Raw genomic sequence first — 25,740 nt, forward strand, 5'->3', positions numbered from 1 at the left:
GCTGCAGTGGAAGGGCTGGCAAAGAACAAATATGGCGGCAGGAATAAGTCCAGAATCCAAGAAGGAACACCAACTCAGTGACATCAGTCCCTCCAGGAGGCTGTCTCCACGACTCGGATAAGACAGGCCCCCTATCTGAGCCCCTCTCAGGCAGCGTGCCTCTGTTCCATGGGCTCTGTCGGTCCTCACTCCAATCTCATGAGGGCAACTTCAATTCCCATTCACCAGATCGGAAAACTGAGGTCACACAGCTAAGGAGCAGCTGAGCGGGGCTGTCAGAGAACAATCAGTGTTCTAGGAACTGGTGATACAATGGAGATCGATGGAATCTATGGTCTGCAGGGGAGACAATGAAACGAGCAATCCCAATGCAGTGTGGTCAGGCCAGGTTCCTGGAACTCAGGGAAGCCTTCCTGGAGGAAGTGACATTTGAGCCGGGATGACTCAAGTGAGTGTGTTACGGGAGCCCTCGCCCAGGACCCATCTCAGCTCTTCTTAATGCCAGTGGGCCCTCCCAGACAGAACTTCTCCAGTCAGGTTTGTCATTTGTCACAGCCCGCTGGGGAAATGATAATATTTGCAAGAGATGAGTCACAGCCAGAGTGAGCATCCCCATACGTACCTCTGACTGCTGGGCACCCTGTTGGGAGGTTCTGCCCCAACCAGCTGGCATGAGGTGCACCAAAAGGCTGGTCGCATTTCACTTGGAAAGCGCATTATGATTTCACATCACTTTCACATGTTTTCTTATTTGAGTCGTACAACCAGGGCAGGCGTTATTAGCCCATTATTGGTGGGAAAACAATGAGCCACGAAATGACTCACTGGGGCATACGGTGAGTCAGCAGCCAGGCCAGGTGAGCAGGTCTGCGACATGGCATGGAGGGCTCTAAACGGGCCAACTGCACGTGGCCAATTTTTTTTTTTTTTAAGATTTTTTATTGGAGTATCGTTGATTTAAAATGTTGTGTTAGTTTCTGCTGTACTATCTGGAGAAAACCATAATTCAAAAAGATACATGCACCCCAATGTTCATTGCAGCACTATTTACAATAGCCAGGACATGGAAGCAACCTAAGTGTCCATCGACAGAGGAACGGATAAAGAAGATGTGGTACATATAGACAACGGAATACTACTCAGCCATTAAAAAGAACGAAATAATGTCATTTGCAGCAACATGGATGAACCTAGAGATTGTCGCCCATTTTTTTAAAAAAGAAAACTGATGATGTCGAGGTACACTCCTTCTTGGGGGGTAACTTTTTCAATTTCTCTTAAATGCCCCCAGATTCCTCCTATCTTCATATTTCAGTGGTTTTTCACTAAAATTGAGACGTTGGCCACCCCTGCCACTAGAATTCTGAGAAAGCCTGGAGAATCTTCTCAACAGTGAAAAACCTGCTTTTCCTCGATACAGAGAAAACCTAGAAATGGAGAGGGCAACGCAGCAGGAAGACACAGTGACATTGCTTAAAAACATCTGACTCCCAGCAAAGGAAGCAATTGCAGATTCAGGACACACACCAGACTCTTCCACAGCTGCATCAACAATCGCTATAGGGGAAAAGTTAAGACGGCACAGGAGGCTCTGGCCTCAGATCCCAGGTACCTAAATCAGCCAAGCTTTGGAAGGAAGCCACTTCAAATGTTCGTGTTAAAACAATGCTGCAATATTTCTTTGTTTCCACTGAGGCTTCCACTGAATAACAGCTGTCAACAACTCAGGAAGACGGTGGTTGGTTCCAAGTCTTTCTTCTTTGCAAGTGTTCTTTTCTAAACGTTATATTGCTCTTTTCAGCAAGGGCAAAATAAAGGCACGCACGATTACTCCAAGGGGCAAAATATTTCCGCACATGTTCGAGCCTTTGTTTCGCTGCTACATCTGAGGGGTCAAAGGTCCTATATTAAGAAGACAGAGTTCTTCAATGTCTTGTTGAGGGAGGGGATTGTTGGAAGCACACTCTACTCTCTTCCAGAAGCCTCCTTTGGTCTTTACAAAAGTTTTGGTAGAATAAACGGTGTTTACCAGGGGTTGGGAGAAAGGGGGAAGGGAGTTAACATTTAATGGGGACAGAGTCTCAGTTTGGGAAGACGATCAAGTTCTGTGGGTAGATGGCGGTGATGGCTGCCCGACAATGTGAATGTACTTAGTGCCACTGAACTGTGCACTTTAAAATGGTTTAAAAAGTCAATTTTATGTTGTTTATTTTACCACGATAAAAATCAGGCCAAAAAAAGTGTCAAGGAAAGAAAAAATGGTCACCCCGATGAAAAGAATCTAAAAGGTTTTACAAGTTTATTCTGCCGCTCTGCTTAATATTTAAGAATAGCCCATTCGATTTCACCTAATTCCTAACTCTGCATTCAAAGCACCTGAGTTGCTGAGTGCCCTCGGGAATTACAAACACCCACCCTGGGCCAGGCCTGCGTCTGAGCCCTCAGCCTGAGGCAGAGTCACCCTGTTCCAATGCCTTTCTCCTGCAAAGCCCGTGGAACTCTCTGGACATTGTCTCACATGTCTTTTCATCTGGACAACTCTATCCACCCCAAAGGGTTCGAGCGACCTGACCTATGAGATCACAGTGAAAAGTCAAGAACCAGTTCTTAGAACTCTTGACTCAGCCTGGCCAAAGCTCCTGGCATTATCAGTTCCAGGCGAACGTTTCCTGGAGGAACACGGCAGCCCAGCTCGGCATCTTGAGTGGGTTCCGCAGTCGGCTGACAGGCTGGCAGGTGGCTCAAGGGCCCAGTTGCGGGCACACATCCCTCACCTGGTGTCCGGAAGGAGTGCCCTATGGGACTTACTAGGGGGTATGTTGTGATGAATGAAGAAATAAGAAGCCCAAACATTGCTGGAAGGACCTCTGCTTTCTAGTTCTGAAATCTTTTTTCATCTTTCTTCCATTAAAATTTTGAAACAGTTACTTCAAAGTTATTTTTCCGTGGGATGAGATATATTCTCTTTCCAGTGCTTTGCCCAGAGGCAAATCCCACAATAACAGCTACAGCTTATGGATCACCTACCACGTGCCAGGCACCGTACTATAGATCTCTTGTAATCTTCCCAACAGCTCTGCAAGGATTCTTATCTCCATTGGAGAGATAAGGGAACTGAGGCTCAGAGATGTCAAGTAACTTTCCCCAGGTCACACAGCTAGTGAGTGGCAGAGCTGAAATCACACCCAGATCTGCCTCGTTCCAAAATCACAATAGCTCCAAAAAGAGGGGTGAAACGTTAAGGACTCACACTGAGACCAAGTTCATTTATGACACCAAATACCTGGATATTTGAAAAACTCTGGGTAGCTGTTTGAAATATTTTGTTCTCAGAACAGAGGCCATCCCAGACTCTAAACACTTCACGCTCCTTGTGGAGTGACTGGCACCCAGTAGGCCCTCAGGAAGGGCAGCTGGGCATAGACCTCAAAGTCAAGTGCTATTTATGTCAGTTGCCTGGATATGCCCTCATTCAATAATTCCGTGAGCAGGATGGTAACAAACCACATGAAAGAAATCGGCACATCTTTTGGAAGATGGCTTGACAGAACACGGCAACACCAAGGCATCAGGTTTCCCCTACGACTACAGCCTCCATACGGTACTAATAGCGCGGTCTGTGCTCAGGCAAAGCGCTGGTCTGGCCACGCTGGAGGCACCCACGCACGGAATACACCTCACAGCATACCTGGGTAACCACCTATCCACAACGCTCTGGCCGTCCCTTCCACAGCAACTAGAACCAAGATGAGAGGAAGTAGCTTTGCTCGGGCTCAAAGAGAACAGATCAGCACAGGGTCTGCACACTTCTGCTACCCAGCGAAGGAAAAGCAGCCCTCCCTGTGTGTGTGTGTGTGTGTGTGTGTGTGTGTCTGTGTGTGTGTGTGTGTGTGTGTTGGGGGGATGAAAAGCAAGGCCCAGATGTTGATCCCTTAATCAAAGACTCTTATCTACACCAAGAGTAGGATGGGGCTCAAGGATTCTGGAGCCCTTCTCTTGCATCCAGGCAGGCGTTACCCATCCCAGCTCGGAAGTATTAACCCAGTCTCAATGGCCCTCGAGTTGTAACCCCTCCCAAACCACATCCAGGAACCAGCGAGCATAATCAAGCAGGCCAAACAAATGACTCTGAACGATGAGAGGTTTTGAAAGCTATTCTAATTCAGAGGCTCTCCAACTCTGTTGTGCATCAGAATCCCCTGGGGGGCTTGTGAAAACAGATCGTGGGTCCCCTGCCCCTAGGCAGCTCCTGAGAATGTGCATCTCTGACAAGTTCCAGGTGACGCTGATGCTACTACTGGCCCAGGGGCCACAGTTTGAGAACCACTGTTCTAATTATTTAAAGAAAATGATTTAAGGGCATGAGAACATTGCTCTGAATAACAAGGATATTATTATCGAATGCCTCCCATATGCCAGATACTTCACTGCCTTTGATATTTACAACACGTTCCTGCCAAGAAGGAATTAATATCCCTGCTTTACAGACCAGGATACTGGGACTTGGGAATTCAGGGACATGCCTACCACTGCACAGCTAATAACTAGCAGAGCCGAGATTTTAACTGAGGTCAGGGAGACTGGAAGCTCTCCTTCTTTCTACCCCCGGGCAGGCATGGGGGTTCAGGGGAGGGGAGAAGGATACAATGACACGTACTGACAAAGCCAAGTGCCGTGCAGACTGACAGAAAACCCAGCTCTGCTGCCCGTGGATGAGCCGGCCCCCTGTGAGGGGGTGAGGTCACGGGCACTCCAGGTCGCCAACCACTGAGAGAGGCTACGGACTCTGAGCTGGCCTGGCAAAGAGAGAATCAGGTGACAAGTGGATGCCTGAGCCACGCCTGTCCTCAAAGAGAGGCAGTGCTGTCCACGTGAATTACATGGTAGCTGAAGATCCTCCCCTCCTGGTGTGGGTCTGTGACGGACAGGAATGCACTTGAGAGATGGAGGGACCGTGTTGCCCATGGGCCTTGGCCAACTCAAAGGCGGAGAAGGAGGGAAAGCAACCACCATTCACTCAATTCCTATGATGAGCCAGACTACTTCTTATATCAGCTGTCCATTTTAGGGATAAGGAACCTGAGGCTCAGAGAGGTTAAGTAATTTTCCCCAGGCTGCACAGCAAGCAAAAAAACTGGGACATGAGACTTAAACTCAGGTCTTCCAGAAGATCAAGCCTGCGCTTACCTTCTGACTGACCGTACAGATCTCCTACCTACCTAATCCATGTGATTTGGAGGTGGGTACGGCCAGGCCACAGGAAAAGGGTCTCCCCCTCTGCCTCTCCGGCTTCCCAGGCTTGGGTGGGAGTGGCTGCCTTCCAGCCAGAGAAAGGGCTTTTCTCTCTCACCTGTGCCACAGGCTAACCTGAACTAGGACTTTAGCTCTACTGAGCCTGTAACAGGAGAGAGCACCCCAGAGTCACAGAACAATGATTCAGGTAGAACAACGATGCTAAGTGATACCCACTGCTGACCCAACGCGACTGTGCATCCGGTGGTCAGGACCCTGCCAGATGCCCAGCCAGCCCCCCGGGGAAGCAGGCCACCAGGCACCCCTGGGCTCCAGGTTAGCCTCTCCTGCACTGTCTCGGCCACATCTTTTCACAGATGGGTCTCAAAGCTGCCCCCAACCCCACCTCAGGACTTCAGCTTTGTAAGACCCTTCACCAGAGAAGCCCTTGAAGCTAAACTGGGCCTGGGCTGAAGGTCTCCACCAGTTCCTGGAGGAATAATCCAGCCAGGCAGCAGAAGTCCAAATATTTTTCTGCTTCGGAGTGCAAAGAGAGCCTCCTTACGTTCTGAAACAACCACGACACAAGATATTGTCACGTTTCCCCAAAACGACTCTCCGGTCTGAGTTTTTGCCAGACTAAACACCCGGGCAACATCAGGTGGACACAGGAAACTCTGGCGCTCACTGGGGCTGCTATCTCCCACCCACGAGTGTTGTGTCTTGCCGTGTTTGATAACAAGATGCCGCGTATCGCAATGCAAATACAGTCTCAGGCAGCATATGGCTTGCAAAGCCCCATCTACAACCGTTTGCGGGCACCGGCTTTCCGGTCTGCAGAGCTGACTGCCCTGCCGCGCAGCCATTGGGATCCACCTTCCCCTTGGCCTCAATCTGTCTACCACGGCACCCTCGGATGCTAATGGGCGTGAAGCACGCGGGTCCCGGGGAGGCCGAGTTCCAGCATGGGGTGTTAAACGGAGTCCGGCAGTGGTCCAAAGTGAAATATTGAATTGAAATGGACCCGCTGCTTCTGTGAGAAGACGCTTTTGGCTAAGGCACTTTCAAAATAAAATCCAACCAAAACATCGATGAAACCAGAGAAATGGGGTCTCCTCGAGAGCCACTGTGTTACAGCACAACTTAAATAGAGTCTGAATGTGGTGTTAGACATACCAAATTTCACCAGGCGTGAAGCTCAATTTACAGAGGAGACAAATGAATAGCAGGAGGTATTACAGTCACATGTTTTCATTGTGAGACCTTGGAGTCTTTCCAAATTGGAAGACTTTGCCAAGGTGATCAGAGAGCGAGTGAGACCAGCCCTCACCTCACCCTGCAGGGGCTGGTTGTGGAATTCTTGGACCCTCGGTTACGTGAACATGCCCCCCAAATGTTGTGTGGACCTTACCACGGACTCATGCATTCATTTTGTTCTGAAATTTTGCTTGTATGCTCATTCTAGGCGAGAATGTCTGTCTCCATCTGTCAGACCCCCAGGAAGAAGTTCAAACCTCTTCTCCATATCTTTTGCTTTATATCCTTGGGGTGGGGGTGGGTGGGTAGGGGAAGCTACTGGGACAACCACTGTCAGCGGGGGAGGAGTCAGAAGTCCAGGTGAAGTTATCAGGTGGGCGATAAAATAACAGAACTCAGGCGCTGGGGGAAGGAGGACACGGCAGCTAGGAAATGAGGTCAGGAACACAGAGGGCAAAGGCAAGGTCAGACACGCCTCAGACGGAGTCAGGATGAAACATCACTGAGCAGGTTTCTCAGGGGGAACGGGGGCCAAGGGGCCAGCTGAGAGGAAAAAGAGGGCTTGATGGCTGTAAATATACCTGGCCTGTCACCATCTCACTGTAGACCTGGCTGACTGGTTAACCTGCATTCCCTTCTCTGCAGGACCTACAGCAAAGACACCTGACAAATGCTGTTGGTTACCACTATCATTCCCATTATTATTCCCCTGTATTTCAATGAAACATCACTTCTTTTTCACATGCAGTGCAGAATATTCCAGTTCCGCTTTGAAATCAGCAGCCAGCCAGATGAAGACACAGCACTGTAATCGTATCTGTAAATTTCACCACCAAAGCGCCCCTGGGAATCAGTGCACCCCTCACTCACACCACTGGTCAGTGCCAGCCTAGCCTGGAGATGAGGGTCTAAACCGAGGTGAGAATAGATATTCTGCTGCAGCCAGAAAGCCCGCATACTACAGCCGGCCTTGAGACAGCATCAAGACAGCAGCTTCCTGGAGAAATGAGTGTGCCTCTGTACGAGGCCTGTGCATATTGCGACTTTCTGCCAGCTACAAAAGGATGCTCTTCTTCAGGGCCAAATGCACAGCCTTTAGTTCAGCGCCAGCTCTCTAAGAGCTGGCCAGGACAGAAATGAACCGTGGAGCAGGCCGTGCCCAGAGCCCATCCCGGAAGTGGGCTGGGCAGAGCTGGGATAGAGCAGCCAGCAGAAGGTAAGAAGAGTCACCCCTGAGTGGGAAAATGTCGATAGATCTTGTCCCATATGAGCAATTGGCACTACCAGGAGACTCAGGGACTCTGCTCTGGGCCCTGTGGCTTAGACAGCTCCACACTCATAAATACAAAAAAAAACGCTCACCTGGGCCCTTCAGTCACTTGGGATCCGCACTTCGTGCTGACAAAGCCCCACTCATAACCCTAAACATCCACTCCTGTAACTAACACTGCTCAGGCCCCAGGAAACCGCTTCTCCATCACTTCTCTGCCCTATGTCCCTGGGAAGAAAAGAGAAACCCTCTGCTTCCAAGTGCCATGAGGGCCTGTGGCTGTTGACATGAGACAGGATGGTATTTCAGAGCACAGAGAGGGTTTGAGCCACAGATGCAGACAGGTGAGAGCAAAGACAGATTTACATGCCAACTCTTTCCCCTCGGCTGGTGTGACTGAACAGACTCTTGCATCAGAAATTATCATTTCCCAGTAGACCTACTCATCCGTTTCCTTGCTTCTCTTCCTGTTCCCATTCCTGTTCCCACAGATGCTCAAGAATGAACATGGTATTCGCAAGGATCACACATGGCAGCTGAGGAACACGGTGCAATAGCTCACAATCCCCACCACCCTTCAGTTGGTGTCTATGTAGGTCTAAATGTAACATGTCTGATGCAGAACAGGGATCCTTTATATTAGCAACTAGGTGAGAGTTGAATGCTAGCAATGGGAAGTATAGTTTACAAGGATATTTAATAAGATTTAATTTTCAGAAAATGACATTTAAAATTCAGTTTTATTTAAGAAATTTGGTTTTAACATTTTTTACATGTTATGAATTACAATTTCTATTTTGCTTTTCAATTTTTAATTTTATAACTTATGAGAAAAATAACTTTCTTTGAAAATGTACGTGAAAATATTATTTTAAATATTTTATATGTTCTTTCACATTTTTGATGAAAATATATTCAAAATTTGCATATTTTAAATACACTTACGTTTTTAAAATCCTCTAGCTCATTGCTGTCCATAGAACAAAATGATGTGAAAATGTTCACTATAATGACAAGATTTGTGATCATGTTGAAATGAAGGCAAAAAATTAAGGAAATAAATGTAAAATAATTATAAATTATGTGTGTCTTCATTTTGTTACTCATTCAAATGAAACAAAAGAACATTTAAACATGTGCAAGAGTAATTAATTCAGTCATCTTTCTTTTTTTAAATATATTTATTTATTTTTGGCTGCGTTGGGTCTTTGTTGCTGCACTCGGGCTTTCTCTAATTGCGGCCAGCGAGGGCTACTCTTTGTTGCGGTGCACGGGCTTCTCATCGCGGTGGCTTCTCTTGTTGCGGAGCACGGGCTCTAGGTGTGCGGGCTTCCGTAGTTGTGACACGTGGGCTCAGTAGTTGTGGTTCGCAGGCTCTAGAGTGCAAGCTCAGTAGTTGTGGCGCACGGGCTTAGTTGCTCTGCAGCATGTGGGATCTTCCCGGACCAGGGCTCGAACCCGCGTCCCCTGCATATGCAGGTGGATTCTTAACCACTGCGCCACCAGGGAAGTCCCAATTCGGTCATCTTTGATGCTGTCAACTTTTGGTCATGGAAACATTACAGCTTTTCAATTTTGTCTTTCTGTATATTTTTTTAAAGGAAGAGGAAAGAGCAGATTTTATGTAACTATTTGTAGGCTTGATTTATATTCCTCAATATTTGGACAAACGTTGGTTTCGATTTGTACCCCTGCCCTGGACTCTGCAAATGTTAGAGCGGGCCCATGAGTTTAGAGAGAACTAAGCCAGACATACCTACAAACCTGGAAGACAGACACTATTATACATTTTCCTTTCAATAACCACCTTCAGATAACTTCAAAACACCTTCAGCTTTTGTTTACAGGATTTCCTTTGGCCTCTATAACAGCTTTTCTCACTATCTTATTGAGTAAAGCATGTTCAGCACATAGCCCTGTGACTGATACAGAAGACATTCAAAAAATATTTGTTGGCTGAATGCACTTCATTCATCACACATGGAAAGAGAATATGAAATCTCAACCGACTGTGAATGAAGTCTGGATGGTTTAATCAACAGCTGCAAATCCCCCAAAAAGAATTATTCACTTCTGTTTCACTCCTATGTCACAATTTGACAAGTGCTGTAAACTGTCACCATCACCCTCAGACACAGGTGTGCCCACCTTTCCAGAAACAGGGGCCCAAATCATCTTATTATGCTATCTCTTAGATGGCATGCATCACAGGGCACCAAAGACCCAATGCCTTCCCTTTGTTTCGGGAAGAAAAAGAACGGCCATGTGTCCAGCACTGCTGTAACTCTGAGCACTTCTCAAAGTCTTAAGAGGCTGTGGGTGGAAACAGAAAAAAAAAAAAAAAAAATACAGCAATCCAAGCTGGAAAACAGTTGCTGAGCTTCCCGACACAAGGGGAATGCGTTTTCAGCGAGCCCAGCATTCCTCACAGGATGCCGAATTGCAAAACACTCCAATTAATCTGGAAGCAATAGCACCACCAGGTAATTTTCATCAGGTAATGAAACAGGTCAAACCACCTTTTTCTTTTCTGCACGTAACAGATCCATTTCTTTCCAAACAGCCAGGAATAGCATTGTCTTTGCCCCTGAGGCAGTGCTTCGTGACCTTTTGCACAAGACAGCACACGTGCAGAATGCATCTATGTGGCCGGGCGGAGATTGGGAAGCTGCTGTTCGAAGCTGAGCTCACAGCCCAGGGCCCTGGGCTGCTCAAGGAGGTGGGCGAGTCACACTATATCGGCTCAGCTAAAATCCATCTGGTACATGCCTCAGTCCATCAGCTGGGACGCTTTGCTGCAGGAGGAGGCCTCCACTGATGAAGTCCCAGGTGGAGGTGGGGAGAGGTCCTTGATAATTCTAGGATGCATGAGTCACCAAGGGGAGGGGCTGAATCAGGACCTGCCAGTGAGTCGTGTGAAGTGTGCTGCTTTCCTGTGCAACAGAGTGGCCAAGCACAGCCCCGCCCTCTTGCAGGAAAACAGGATCCATCACAGGGAAACCTGAGAGAGGGCCTCAGAGCCTTTATTCCTGGTCTCCTCTTTTGACTCCCTTTTCCCACCAAGAAGGAGCTCAGCGTTCTACTTCCGGTTCTGAAATTCCCTCCTGAGCTCTGCAAAGTCTCCCTTCACCAAAACAGGGAGGGCTTCCCATCCATGACGCTCCTTCCCCGTCCTGAGATGCTGCCTCAAACGCACGTTATGTTTATCCTTTCATCTCTAGAATAAAAGGGTTTTTTTCCTAGGAGTTGCAGGAACAGTAAGTAGGAAGCTTATTGTTGTTAGAAAAGGGAATGAGTAGGAGGTCGGTAGGATTAATACGGTGGGTGCTCCTGTTGGAATGGCCTCAAAGGTGAGCAATTTACAAATGTTGATTAAATTGCTCCTCTGAGCAAATCTTGTAAGGATAAAATAAAAATAATGCCAGAAAAGCATTTGTAAGTTCTGATTAAAAATCACTGGCATACAATGTAACAGACACCCAGCGCAAATCATTTTTTAAAACGCCCTTCTCTATACCACAAAATTATTCATCTAAGAATCACATAATAATCAGTAATAGCCATTACCCTCTTGATGTATTCTTTAGCTTTAAGAACAATGAACAGAACAATGAACAGAACAATGCAGAAAGAAAAAGAAATGTCAGTGTTCGAAATATTATTCAGATTCAGTAAAATATTTTACGTATGAACTAAAATTCGCACTTAGCAAACAAAAATATTACACCTCGCAATTCACACTCTGCTTCACTGTGTTCAATTTTTAACATTAAACAAAATCTTCAAGTAGTCACATAAAATGACAAAATTGAAGTAGTTCAAGTATACGTCCTTATCTTTACAATCACCATACTATCATTCTTTACACATACATAAACAGCCACATAACTTTTAAAAATATTTTTAAATGTTCTGTATATTGCTTATTTCATTTAACACTATATATTGGAGATTGTTTTATATCAGTATCTAGAGATCTACTTTATTCTTGTCGATAATTGCATAATACTCCATTAAACTGATATACCATTTTTTTAAAAAAGGAATTTATTGTAAATTCCTTTACAATAAATTGGAGACACGAACAGCACCCAAAGAGAGCATGGATGGTTCCAGATCATTATGCATTTACTCTTGAAATGAAATGTGTAGCTGGATAAGCAGGTGTTGGGAGGCCAAAGACATACCTGGGAGATCTCCAAAGTACTTTCCACAGAGAATACAGTGTTCCTTAAAGGATAAGCAGTAAAAATATGCTAAAACATTAACATATATTTTACTGAAACTCAACAGTAACTGTACCGATAGTTTAGAACTTAGAAAAACAAAATTATTTTTTGTGGGGAGGACTATTTTATCACAGATTTTGTTTAAAATTGCCTATGACGGGGGCTTCCCTGGTGCCACAGTGGTTGGGAATCCGCCTGCCAATGCAGGGGACACGGGTTCGAGCTCTGGTCCGGGAAGATCCCACATGCCGTGGAGCAACTAAGCTCATGCGCCACAACTACTGAGCCTGCACTCTGGAGCCTGCGAGCCACAACTACTGAGCCCGCGTGCCACAACTACTGAAGCCCGCATGCCTAGAGCCCGTGCTCGGCAACAAGAGAAACCACCGCAGTGAGAAGCCCGCGCACCGCAACGAAGAGTAACCCCCGCTCGCCCCAACTATAGAAAGCCCGCGTGCAGCAACAAAGACCCAACGCAGCCAAAAAAAAAAATTAATTAAAAAAAAAAAAAGGTTATATACTCTGGAAGGCAAAAGAGAAAATTATGTCTCTACGTTTCAAAATCTTACCCCAGCATCCAGCACTGGGGCGCTTGCAGCATGCCTACCATTGTGCTAAGAGCTTACTGTCTATCATTTCATTTAATCCTATGAACCCTGGAAGTAGCTATAAAAATCATTAGCATTTTTTTTTTTTTTTTGCTTTTTAAACGTTTAAGTAAATAATTTTTTATGTATCATTTATAGCTGTCATCTTTAATCTGGTGGTGCTTTTTTTGGGGGAGAGGGGGGCAAGTGTCAAATGCCATTTTGAGAATCTAACAAACGTTTTCTGAAGGAAAATTCACATATGCAAAAATAAAAGTGTACCAGGCATATAGAATGTTTGTGGATGTTTCTTGGAGCTCATCTTTGGACTCAGGTTAAGAACCTCTATTTGAGGGCTTCCCTGGGGGCGCAATGGTTGAGAATCTGCCTGCCAATGCAGGGGACACGGGTTCGAGCCCTGGTCTGGGAAGATCCCACATGCCGCGGGGCAACTGGGCCCGTGAGCCACAATTACTGAGCCTGCGCGTCTGGAGCCCGTGCTCCGCAACAAGAGAGGCCGCGATAGTGAGAGGCCCGCGCATCGCGATGAAGAGTGGCCCCCGCTCGCCGCAACTAGAGAAAGCCCTCGCACAGAAACGAAGACCCAACACAGCCAATAAATAAATAAATAAAGTGAAATTCTTAAAAAAAAAAAAAAGAACCTCTATTCGAAACGCTGATAAACACCAGGAACAGCATTTTTGTTTTTCAGATGGAAGAGAAAACTAAGGCTCAGAGAAGCAAAGTAAATTGCCCACGGCCTCACGGCTAGTAGGGGGCAGAATCCCGATTCAGACCCAGCTGGTTAAGCTCTGAAGCTTTAGCCCAGGCTGCTCAGGACCAGGGTGAAGGGTTCAATCCTTAACACTCTAGAATGAATATGTTTATCAGGTCTGTTGGATTTTCTCTCTTTTGTGAGAAAAACAGTACTAAGCAAAACAGCACTGAGCAAAACAGTACTAAGACTCTGGCAAGAAAGGTGGGCTTCGGTGCCCTGTGGGCAAACCAGGCCTGGAGAATGCAGGCGGGAGGAAGTGGGAGGAGTCAAGGGCCTCTTTCCCCTAATTGCTCGGAGGTGAGCATCACAAATGCCTTCTCTTCACACTCATCTGTGGAGCACCTTGCTTGTACCAAGAGCCACTCCAGATGCACAGCAGAAACGCCCTCGTTCATCCCCGATGGGGCCATCCAAGGAAAGCATCACTTCCAGGAAACACTGAGACACATGTGGCCAAGGCTGGGTCTTAAAGGACCAGCATTCTATGTGGAAAAATTTTACAAGTCCAGCTGTTTCTACAAGCTGGGGAGACAAGAAGGAACTCCATCCAATGACATACTTCCTCCTTGAGAATTAATTAGTTTTCCATCAAGGATACACTTGGCCTGGGGGTTAGCCGACTTCTTATTCACAACGCTGGCCTGGGAATTTTGCATCAGGCTGTTGGTCCTGACCTAATACTTTTATTTCCTCAGCTGCTTTCACCCCAAAGCACAGCCCTTCCAGAAAGACTGGCAGCGTCCCAAGTACAAAGTCATAAGTTTCTAAGATTCTCTGGGGAATCAGGCATGCACATGTTCTCAAACCATCACTGTGACCACGGTTTCCGTTATTCCCTGGAATATTCCAGCGACTGGAACCTGGAGCTTTGGGACATCAGACCTGTTCCCCCTCCTAAAATCAGTTCCAAATTGGCCTCATCCCACATCCTTTATGACCAGATCTACGTGTGGGAAGTTAAATATAGAAAGCCGAGGCTATTACCTGGATAAATGAAGGCCAAGATACAGGAAAGCTGAGGTCTTAAAGGGGGTTCTTGGGGATGATTTCGCTTCCCCCTCAAATGATCTGTATGAGGGCCATGATTCTTCATTTCTCCCTTGTATAGGCCAAGCCTGGGCTGCTGAGGTATTTCGTGCCCCGTGTACTCAGAATTCCTCATAGATGCCAGAGCCCCACGAAGGAAAGTGAGGAGTAAGAGGAAAGGCAAGGTCTCTCTCCTGCCTCCTGTGTTCCACAACTGCCCGCGCCCTCCCCCCCGTGGGAGGGCTGCCCCTCTCTTGTTCAGTCTCTGAGTTTTCCCCTTTCTGCAGAATCAACCCTTCCTCGGCCAGATCCCTTGGCTGGAAACCACCTGTTGCTTCAAAGACCCAAGAAAAAAATTCCTCCTATGGGACATCCACGGAGCCTGCCATGGCTGGTGGCCCTAGAACTTGTCAGAGATCGTCTGTGGAGCTTCTCATTACCATGCTACTGGGAATCCAGCTCCCCTGAAGAGATTGTTCTAGGCCCACAGATTGCTGCTTCTGGGGGGGTTTCCTGAGGAAACTGAGGCTCAGAGAATTGAAATGGATCAGCCAGGGTCACACAGGCAGCAGTGGTGGAAAATCCATCCCCGTGCCATAATGTCTCTTGGGCGAGGTTGGGCCTCATTTTAATACATTGTTAGATATGGCAGAGCTCGGCTTCTACCGGAAGGCTTTGATGGCCCCCAGTGCCCCTCTCAAAGTCCCCCCACCACCGAGTCCTGACTCCACCTCTTCTTTCATTTTGTCAGTGGTTCTTTCTCTTCCCACAATAATCTTTCCACACTGAAGTCACTCAACAGTTACTAAGACTCTCTGAGTCTTAGTGTATCACAGAGCCCCGGGTTGGGCAAGCTCTACGAAGCCTCGTTTCTGCCTCTCAGTATCCCCTCTGTGCTCTTCCAGCCCATCCAAGTCTCCCCGACATGTCCAGGGTGGCTCAGGGCCCTCCAGAGCTGTGCCGTCCAGGACAGAAGCCACTCATCACAGGTGGCCATTGAGCACTTAAAACATGGCTGGTCCCAACTGAGATGGGCTGAAAATGCAAAATACACACCAGATTCCAAAAGCTTAGCATGAAAAACAAGAATGTAAAAACATTCTTGGTAATACATTTTATATCGATTACTTATGAAAATGACAACATGTGAATATATAGGATTAAATGAAACATATAACTAAAATGAATTTCACCAGTTTGCTTTTGCATTTTCTTTATATGCAGCTACAAGAAAATCTGAAATTACATATGTGGCTTGCGTTATATTTCTATTGGACAGAGATGATTTAGAGAAAGCATATTTTTAGTCCAGGAGAAGCAGAGAATCATTCCTCATTCACCAAAACTTCATTGAGCAGACATTCATTAAGTACATGAAGGATAAAGGCAAAGTGCTGTGGTGGTTACTGGGAGGGGTATACATTTAACAAGACAGGTTCCAGTTCCCTCAGGGCTCGCATTGTCAAGGAACCATAAGCTCCTACAAATCTCTGGTTTCCAAACAGAGCCAAAGTATGGCTCTAGTGGAGGTGAAAGCACACATGTTCAGGATATATAGGAAAAGGCAGGTAGGGACTCATCCTGCTCAGGATGAGTCTTTAGGATATCAGAGTTGGCTCTCTAAAGAAAACCAAAATAACTAGCTTTTTAAAAATGTAATGAAAATAAGTGTATTTTCCAAAGCAAAAACTTATATTGAAAAGAGTTGCCTTATTTTATATATTTGTAAAAATTTCTCTGATATCTAGCTTGATAAAAGGCAACTAGAGTCTCACATCTACTTCTTCTGTTTTTTTTTTGGATTTTGAAAACAAATTTATGGTTACCAAAGGGGAAACGTGGGCGTGGGATAAATTAGGAGTTTGGGATTAACATATACACACTACTATATATAAAATAGGTAATCAACAAGGACCTACTGTATAGCACAGGGAACTCTACTCAATATTCTGTAATAACCTACATGGGAAAAGAATCTGATAAAGAATGGATATATCAATATGTGTATGTATAACTGATTCACTTTGCTGTACACCTGAAACTAACACAACATTGTAAATCAACTATATTACAATATAAAATTAAAAATTAAAACAAAAAATAACTAGCTTTTAAAAAAGAAAGAGAGAACTTTAGTTTTCTCTCAGATTATTGCTTGAACATCAATATCCCAGGGCTGATGGAGCAGCTGCACCATGTCAAGGACCCAGGCACCTTCCCTCTTGTTGCTCTGCCAAGATACGGAGTCCTAATACCAAGTTCACGTTCCTGCCAGCAAGACAGGTGAGAAGGAGCCAGTTCCTGGTCAAGGAGCTACATCGAGTTTCAGGAAGTCTGGGAAGCACTGCACGTTTAGCTGTGCGCCCCGTTCAACCTCAGGGGTTCTATGACCACCAGAATCAGAGGAGAATGGATATTGGGGGTAGCTCGCATTCTCTGAAACAGAGGGATTATCTGAGAGGAACCTGGGCAGATGGATAGAATTTAGAGGTGGAGAAGAGAGATGCTAGGCTAACAGAACAGTGTTAACCAAGACACAACAGTGTGAAGGCACCTGACAAGTCTGAGGGATGCCTGAGCGAGACGTGAAGGCAGTGTCTGGGTCTGGGATGGAGAATCAGAACTCTCTGCTATGTCCTCCTCACAGCCAGAAGCACTGTTTAGCTTCCCAGGTTATCAAGAGAAGCTGGATATTCCTATAAAAGCTCCAGAAGTGCCCTTCATGCAGAAGGGGAGCAAAGTGGAAGTTGAAGAGCCACAGAGCAACAGAGCTCGCTGGGCCTGGGAGGTAAAGGCCCAACAGGACCGGAGGAAGGACCTCAAGTGTGAGCACCAGCAAATCAGCCCAGCTAGGAAAAGTCTGAATAGGCATAAAGATCATGGATTTCCTAGGTCGCTGGCTCCCTGAGCTTGGCGAAGTCAGACCCTGAATCTCCCTAATGAACCTGTCATTGACCGCCTGCACAGGTATCTGTACCTCCCATATGTTTAAGTTTATGTGACCGTCTGTCTCCTCTCACTAGGATATGATATCCATAAAGGCAAGAGTTTCATTCGCTGACTGCGGTATTTCTAGCACACAGAACATAGCAGGTACTCAACAAAAATTTGTTGGATGAATGAATGAATGTATGTATGTATGAATAAATGAATGAATGAATGAATGTAGGTCAGCACCTACAGTAAAGCAATTTTGTAACACCCAAGAAGATATCTGATAATGCGATGCCCTCCTGAAAACTCGCTACAAGAAGTGAGGGAGGGGACTTCCCTGGTGGCGCAGTGGTTAAGAATCCGCCTGCCAATGCAGGGGACACGGGTTCGATCCCTGGTCCAGGAAGATCCCACATGCCGCGGAGCAACTATGCACGTGCGCCACAACTACTGAGCCCATGTGCCACAACTACGGAAGCCTGCCCACCTAGAGCCCGTGCTCCACAAGAGAAGCCACCGCAACGAGTAGCCTGCGCACGGCAAAGAAGAGTAGCTCCTGCTCGTCGCAACTAGAGAAAGCCCACGAGCAGCAACAAAGACCTAACGCAGCGAAAAATTAATTAATTAATTTTTTTAAAAAAAGAAGTGAGGGAGGTCACAGTAATAATAACAATTGCTGCTTGATAATTTACCATTAGCCCTTGTTCTTACTTGGTCTTCCCAACGGCCCGCTGAGAAAGGCATTCTTCCCATTGACCAATGAAAACACTGAGACTCAGCAAAACTCAGGGAGGAAGAAGCAAAGCTAGGATTCAAACTTAGGTCTTCCTTAACTGCTGTTCTTTCTACCCATTTCTTTTCTTACATAGCCTCCTGGAGACTCTCGATCAATTTCTCAACTGCAGACAAACCCACCCCAGAGGCCCCAGCTGATGTGATAATCTGTAGGGAATCACATGGCCTCCTAAGGAAAAAAGATGACCTTGACCAAGACCTCCCTAGGTGCCCGGCGCTGTACTAGATGCTTTCTACACATCTTTCATCTTCACAACAACCCCATGAGGTCGGGACCATTATTTAGTTCCATCTGGGGAGTTAGCAGAATTCTGAAATTGCCTTTGCTTTTTCTCTGGGAGCCAAGTCACTGAACCGCTGAACGGGAATAGGGTAATCCTGGTATTTGCAGCTAGGAGTAGCTCTGCCAAAGTGTGTTTGAGCAGCTGGAAAAAGGGCTAGGAGGATCACATGCCCCAGCCAAGGAAAAGCTCTTGTGGTTGGTAAATAATGCAGGATCTTTATGGTGGCTTCCAGACAGAGAGGGAGATTTAATTTCATCTTATGCATTTTGCTTATTTGAAAAAAATTTTTTTCAGCACGGAGTGCGCCAATCACAGCATCGTGGCATACATGTTGTACTGACATCTGGAAATATTTAGCAATTCTAGAAACAAACAGTCAAGGAGTTCGCCCAGATCATCAAATACAGATTTGACTCTAACCCAGATTCCCGGCAGCACGCATCGGGAGTGAACAAACATGAAGTTCCTAATGACACTACCTTCTTCTGCAGCAGAAACAAACATGGTTGGTTCTGGTACCCAGGCCTGGAAGTGACTTGGGCATCCTGGTCTCTGGTATGTTTCCCACTGGCGGCCTCAATGGAATTCAGCAGAAATCAGGCCACAGGACTGGATGAGACAGGACAGTGGTCCAGACAGGCCGGCAGAAGTTCAGTCCAGGGTTCAAGGGCAAACGGTGGATGAATGGGGGCGGAGGTCAGCAGAGGTCAGGACTGAGTGGGCAGCACCGAGGACTATGCTTGAGGGTTCAGTGCCAAGCCATCAACAGGACCCAGCAGAAGCTCAGGGGCTGGGAGATCAGAAACGGGCCAGAGGCACAGAAGAACACAGTGGGGACATGAGCTGGGAATGCAGTGTTAGGGTTAGGGCCCTTCTTCCTCACAGGTGCTTACAGAGTGGGACTGGGCACACCCACCAACTCAAGTTCCAGATGGGGCTGGACACTGCCACACACACACACACACACACACACACACACACACACACACACACACACACACACACACACACACACACACCCAGCCCCCCCTTACCTCCCGAGGCCCAAGCTTCACTCCAAGCACCGTTTTGCTCCCACTCCAGTCCACCCGCTGTGCCTCTCCTCCTATTTCCACAGTGAGTGGGGATTTCAGAGTCTTCACAACACTCCTGTTGTCCCAGGATCTCCAAACTGTTCCACCAAGCCACACAGCTGCCCAAACGAAGCACAAAGCCCCCTCTTCCATCTCCACCAGCCCTCAGCCCCACCCCAAGGCGCACCTCATTGGCACTTGCTCTTCATTTCCACAGAAAGAATGCTGGGATTCCCGGATATACACCCGGGCATTTTCCTTAACCACAAAAAACTAAACTCATACTCTTCCCCAAACTTACTTTTCTTTCTCCATTTATTCCCGACGCGGTGATGAGCATCGTTGTCTGCTTAAAACTAGAAACCCAGGGGCCACCCTAGACTCTTTCTTTTCCCTTTTCTCCCCTGTATCCAACACCAGGTCCAGTGATTTCTTTTTTTTTAAACCCTCAAAACTTCTCAGGCCATATGCCTTCCTACGTATCTGCCTCTACCATCTCTCAAATAATTATTACAAAGCCTCCAAGTTGGACTTCTGGCCTCTAATGATTCCAGAACAATCTCCCTAAAATATGAACTTCTCAGGCCATATGCCTTCCTACGTATCTGCCTCTACCATCTCTCAAATAATTATTACAAAGCCTCCAAGTTGGACTTCTGGCCTCTAATGATTCCAGAACAATCTCCCTAAAATATGAATTGGATCGTGAGCTACTTCTCCTTGGAAGCCTTTGTTGACCTCCCATGAATGGATGATCTTCTCTCCTCATCAGAAATTCAGGGCCCTGGGAAACGTAGACCCCAACCTCTCCCCCCTCCCTCCCTCCTGGCTTTAAGCTCCAGATCAAAGGGATCTAGCAAAGGTCTGTGGACCTACTGAGATCACAGGCAAAATGTCAGCCATATGTACGTTTTCTAGAAGGACTTGCAATCGTTGTCAAATGGTTCTCAAGGGTCCATGACGCAAACACAAGTTAAGAACTGCTGCCCTTCACGTGGCATTCCTTCACAGGCCAGACCCTACTCACCTCACACCTGGCTTGTCAGAAGTGTTCAAACACATGTGACCAAGACCAATGGTAAGAAACATTATATTTCTGTGTAAAACAGAACCAAATTTTTACAAAACAATTCTCACTCGTACTATGTCACACTCTCATCTTTACTATTTTAGTCATTTCCTTTTTTTTAATGCTGACTGTGATCCCTTAAAATCATTTTACAGCCCATCCACCAATGGATTCCAAACCACAGTCTGAAACTGAGGTCTTGAGGCTGTGTCATATTTGTGGTTCTCTATTATTTTTTTGGTCTCAATTCCCAACTGTCTCGTAAGCTCCTTGAGGGCAGGGATCGTGACTTATACATTTTCAGTATTGCCCCAGGCACAGAGTCAGTGCCGTAGGAAAACAGCTGGAAGACATGTGGGGAAGAAACAAAGGACTACTTGGTGTAAAAACTGCCAACTACTTCGTGCGTGGAGATGTGACAATCATTATTTGGTGGAGGAGAATTCCCTGGATTGCATTTCGGGCAGGGGTCCCCAACCCCTGGGCTGTTAGGAACCAGGCCGCATAGCAGGAGGTGAACCGTGGGTGAGGGAGTGAAGATGCCACTCCCCATCACTCCCCATCGCTCACACTGCCACCTGAACCATCCCCTGCACCCCCGTCCGTGGAAGAACTGTCTTCCACAAAACCGGTCCCTGGTGCCAAAAAGGCTGGGGACCGCTGATTTAGGGGAAGGGTGGGGTCTCTGTGGTGCTACTTCAGCGCAATCTCTGTCTGCTTGAGTCTGTCCCCTAGAACAGAAGATGCACGGACTTGTGCAGTAGGAAAGGCACTGGCCCACGCATAGCTCAGCAAAACGATAAACCCTAAACACTTTGAGATCTCTCTCCCACTAGACATAGGAGAAAAAAATGAATTACTAACGGAGTAAAAACGCTGCTTTGCGAAAGACACCAACAAGGTGAGGAAGGAACCTTTTTATTATTATATCTATCGATGAGTCTTTAAGAATTTGTTGTTCTCGGCTACATTAGCACTGGGCCAGGCAGAGGATTTTAAATACTTGGTGCCTGTCCTCCAGAGCTTGATAAACCAGCAGATGTGTGGAAACCGACAGATGGAAATGATTAAGGGCTAAACTGTTGGTGTGGACTCAGAGGCAAAAGTTCAGGAGGGGAGATCTCATGCTCGAAGGAGGTAAGCTCTTCATTCTAACCCAAAGCTAAAGCGCTGTTATTGTCTTGGCGTAAACATTAATATCGCAGGAAACCAGGGGCCAGATAAGCTGGAGGACCTTTGTCAACCACAGAGGCTGCTGCTATAGTGGCAAAGAGGCTGCCTGGCCGGTCTGTTTGTGGAGGGAGGGGGTCCCGTAAGGGATGTCGCTCTGCATCACAGCCCGTGCAGCACCCACCGTGAGAGAGCCCTTCTCTCTCCTGCACAGGTGCCCCTGGGCAGCCTTAAAGGGCTGGGCTGCTTCCCCCCTTGAGTATCCCACCCGGAACCCCAAACCCCATCACAGGCAGACCTGGAGGCAAGCTCCTCAGCTGCTACAGCCTCCTTGTCCTCTGCTCCAAAGTGAGATAACAATCATGGTTGTCCTCAAAGGATGTCCTGGGATCGTGTCCATTCAGGACCTAGCACATAGTACGCACTCAATAAACGCAGTCACGGCTGATTTGCGCTTCCTTCACTCCGTTGATTGACACATATGCATTCCTGCGTTTGCCTCTCTGAACTGCCAAATAGCGTAAGGGCTTAGAGGGACACTGACGCAGCTAAATAGATGAACCCTAGCCCTGTAACACCCAGTACAATGGCACACTCCCCGTGCGGGTCAGATTCCACAGACTAGAAGTGACGGCTATAATAGGAATAGTCCAGGTCCCAGGATAGAGGACGTGGGGAAATCGACTTGAATAAATACCAGCAGTTCATGTTCAAGTGCCATTTGGCCGAGACAACCACACACTTCCTTTACCAGAAGCACTTGCTCCTCCCTCCCCTACCCCTGCCCACCCCAAAGGGACTGCTTGGAATCAGGGTGATTCACCCTCTGAACAGAGCAAGCGGGTATCCCTGGTTCACATCCCGCCCGCTGTATTGTTCAGAGGCCAATTCACTTTCTGCCCTCTAAGTCCAAAGGCATGAGAACAGGAGGAAGTGTTCAGCTGGGCATACTTTAATAAAACAAAATAAACTCAGCTAGAGTCCTTATGAAACTGCTCTCTGGGGAGCAGTTTCCCTGCCTCTGACATGCTCCCAGGAGAATCATGCTTTTAAAAGGAGATTTAAAATTCCCACCCTACAGTAAACACACTCTTTCAATCACACTGCAGCAAAAATGGCCAGTGAGCCACCCTAAGAAACCACGGCCCCAATGTACGAAGGCACACAACCCGCCTCCTTTCTCCATTCTAATAAACTGCCCTTGGGCTTTGGGTGGTTTTTTTGTTTTGGGGGCTCGTCCCAACGCACTGAAGGACGGCCTACTCCCTGCACTTTTGTAGTTGCATTGTGGACACCCTCATGCCATTCAACACAAGCAATCCAATCATGACACACAGCCGTCAGCTGGCCCCGCTCCTAGGAGAAGCTAAAGATGAGCATCCTGGCAGAGATGGGGCCCATCCTGCACGTGAAACAGTGAAAGACAAGACGCAGGGCCTTCCCCCAAACACAACTGTGGCGAAGATGGCTGGGGGCCTGAAAGACCACTCTTTTTTCTTCCACGGCAGCAGCATTTTAACCTGGGCACACGGCTGCCCAGAATAAGATCACGCTCTGGCCTCTTTGCCGCTCCTTGGCCCCGTAAGTGCTAGTTTGTGGGGTGTAAGCAGAGATGGCCCGTGGCTGCACTTTCGGTCTCTTTTCTGTCCTGTTGTCCTTCCTGCTGCCTGACAGTGGGTGTAGCCATCGGGGACCAGAAGGAAGAAGGCCACTCCCTAGGGAGTCAGGGGAGCCTGGGACCCCAAGGACGCCACGGACACCTCCCTCCGGATGCAGTTTATGTGAGAGAGAAATCAACGCCTATCTTGTTTCAGCCACTGTTATATTGAATTTTCCGGCCTGTGGAATTGAATCCTGCCCTAATTATAGCAGTTCTGTCCCAGAACAAAGTCACCACTGGAAATGGTGGGTGGGTCCCATCTGCTATGGCCCATCCACCAAGCCACTGCTCAACGCAAGACCCTAACCATACAAGTCATCACCCGGGCAGCCTGGTTTCCAGAAAAGCAGAGCCACCAGTTCATCCCTTCATCTGTCCAGCTATTTTGTGAGTCAAGACTCTTGTGCCAGGTGCTGGACTGGCTCCTGAGCTGTAAACAGGACGGACTGGGCCCTGTCCTCCCAGCGATGCCTCTCATCTCACAAGGACGAGAAGCCAAGACCAGGGAACGTGATGGGGAGGTAAACACGAAAAGGGCAGCGACAGGGCACAGGGCTGGGACTCAGCCTGGTGAGGGGGCTGACACCGAAGGACAGCGGGCAGGCACGCTCACCTGTCCTACGTCCATCAGACGCACTTTCACGGGAGGAGAGATGCGTGTACAGAGGAAGCATGGCTGCGCGGGTGGACGGAGAATGTGCACAGAATCCGGATGGCGGACGTGGAGCTGCCGCCGCGGCGCTCGGAGGGCTCACAGAGGCTCCCGCGGTCTGTCGCCGGGCCACCTCCACGCCGTGGGTGGCTGCGGAATCTCCTTTCAGCTTCTCCAAGTCCGGACCAGGCGCGGATGCAGCTCTGTGAGGAGGCAACAGCCTCTCCGGTGGGTGCCACGGGGACAGACGTGGTGTCCTCGTTCTCCCCTGCTCTGTGTCCCCTCCCTTCCCCAGCTGCCCGCCCTGCTCAACCACAGAGACCTCGTGCCCCAAAGCCCCATCAGAGTACCACCCTCCATCCACATCCTCCCAGCTCCTCCGAGTGGCCCCAAGTTAGCACCTTCCTCTGATCCCCCAAATGTCCCCTTCCAGGGTTTCACCTCCCAGCTTCTCCCATGATGGTGCAATAAACAAATCCTCTGATAAACCCCTTGCACTCGTGGTCATGCTGCTTCCCTATTCAGATCCTCACTACCAAATATCAGTGCTGTGAAAATCAAAGAATGGCTATAGAATCCTTGGGGATTAAAGGAGACTAAACGAGACAGGACAAGGAAGTGCGACGAATGATTCTGGACAAGATCATACATGCGGGGAGCGGGGGATGTTATAACAAGATTATTGGGACAGCTGGTAAGATGTGAATGTGGACTTCATATTAGATCACAGTAGTGAAATTGATCATCGTATTGTGGTAACACAAGAGAAAATCCTTCTTCTTAGGAGATACTCGCTTCCTGAAGAACCCTGTTGTCTGCAACATAATCCCAAATGGCTCAGCAAAAAATACAAATAATACACATTCACAGGGAGGGAGGAAGCACAATGTGAACTTGTAAATCAGTGTGAAAGGCGTACAGGTGCTTCTTGTAGTATTCTTGCAACTTTTTTAAAATTGAGGTAGAGTTGATTTACAATGTTACGTTAGTTTCATGTGTACAGCAAAGTGATCCAGTATGTGTGTGCGTGTGTGTGTATATATATATATATATATATATATATATATATATATATATACACACACACACACATATATATATACACACACACACGCACACACATATATATATGCTCTTTCAGATTCTTTTCCCTTATAGGTTATTACAAAATATTGAGTAGAGTTCCCTGTGCTCTACAGCAGGACCTTGTTGTTTATCTATTTTATATACAGTAGTGTGTATCTGTTAATTCCAAACTCCTAATTTATCCCCCCAACACCGCTGTCCCCTTTGGTAACCACAACTTTGTTTTCTATGTCTCCGAGTCTATTTCTGTTTTGTAAATAAGTTATTTGTATCATTTTTTTAGAATCCACATATAAGTAATATCATATGATATTTGTCTTTCTCTGTCTGACTTACTTCACTTATCAGGATAATCTTGCAACTTTTCTAAGGGATGAATTTCTTTCAAAACACAAAGTAAAGAAAAACATTTTAAAAGTTAAAAAAAAATAGGAAGTAGTCCAGAGGCAGGCATGGAGGTATTGCGAAAAGGAGAAGAATTTGGAACTCCTCAAAGATCACCAAGAAGGGAGGTGTCAAGCCTGAGAAGCCCCCAAAAGCTGGGTGACAGGGTCTCAAGGTCCCCCAGGGCTCTGGGCCCCAGCCTCCCCACACAGTGACCACCACCACCCCCACACCCCGCAAATTTGTTTGCCCTG

This window comes from Balaenoptera acutorostrata, chromosome 16 (genome assembly GCF_949987535.1).
Source record: "Balaenoptera acutorostrata chromosome 16, mBalAcu1.1, whole genome shotgun sequence".
NCBI lineage: Eukaryota > Metazoa > Chordata > Mammalia > Artiodactyla > Balaenopteridae > Balaenoptera > Balaenoptera acutorostrata.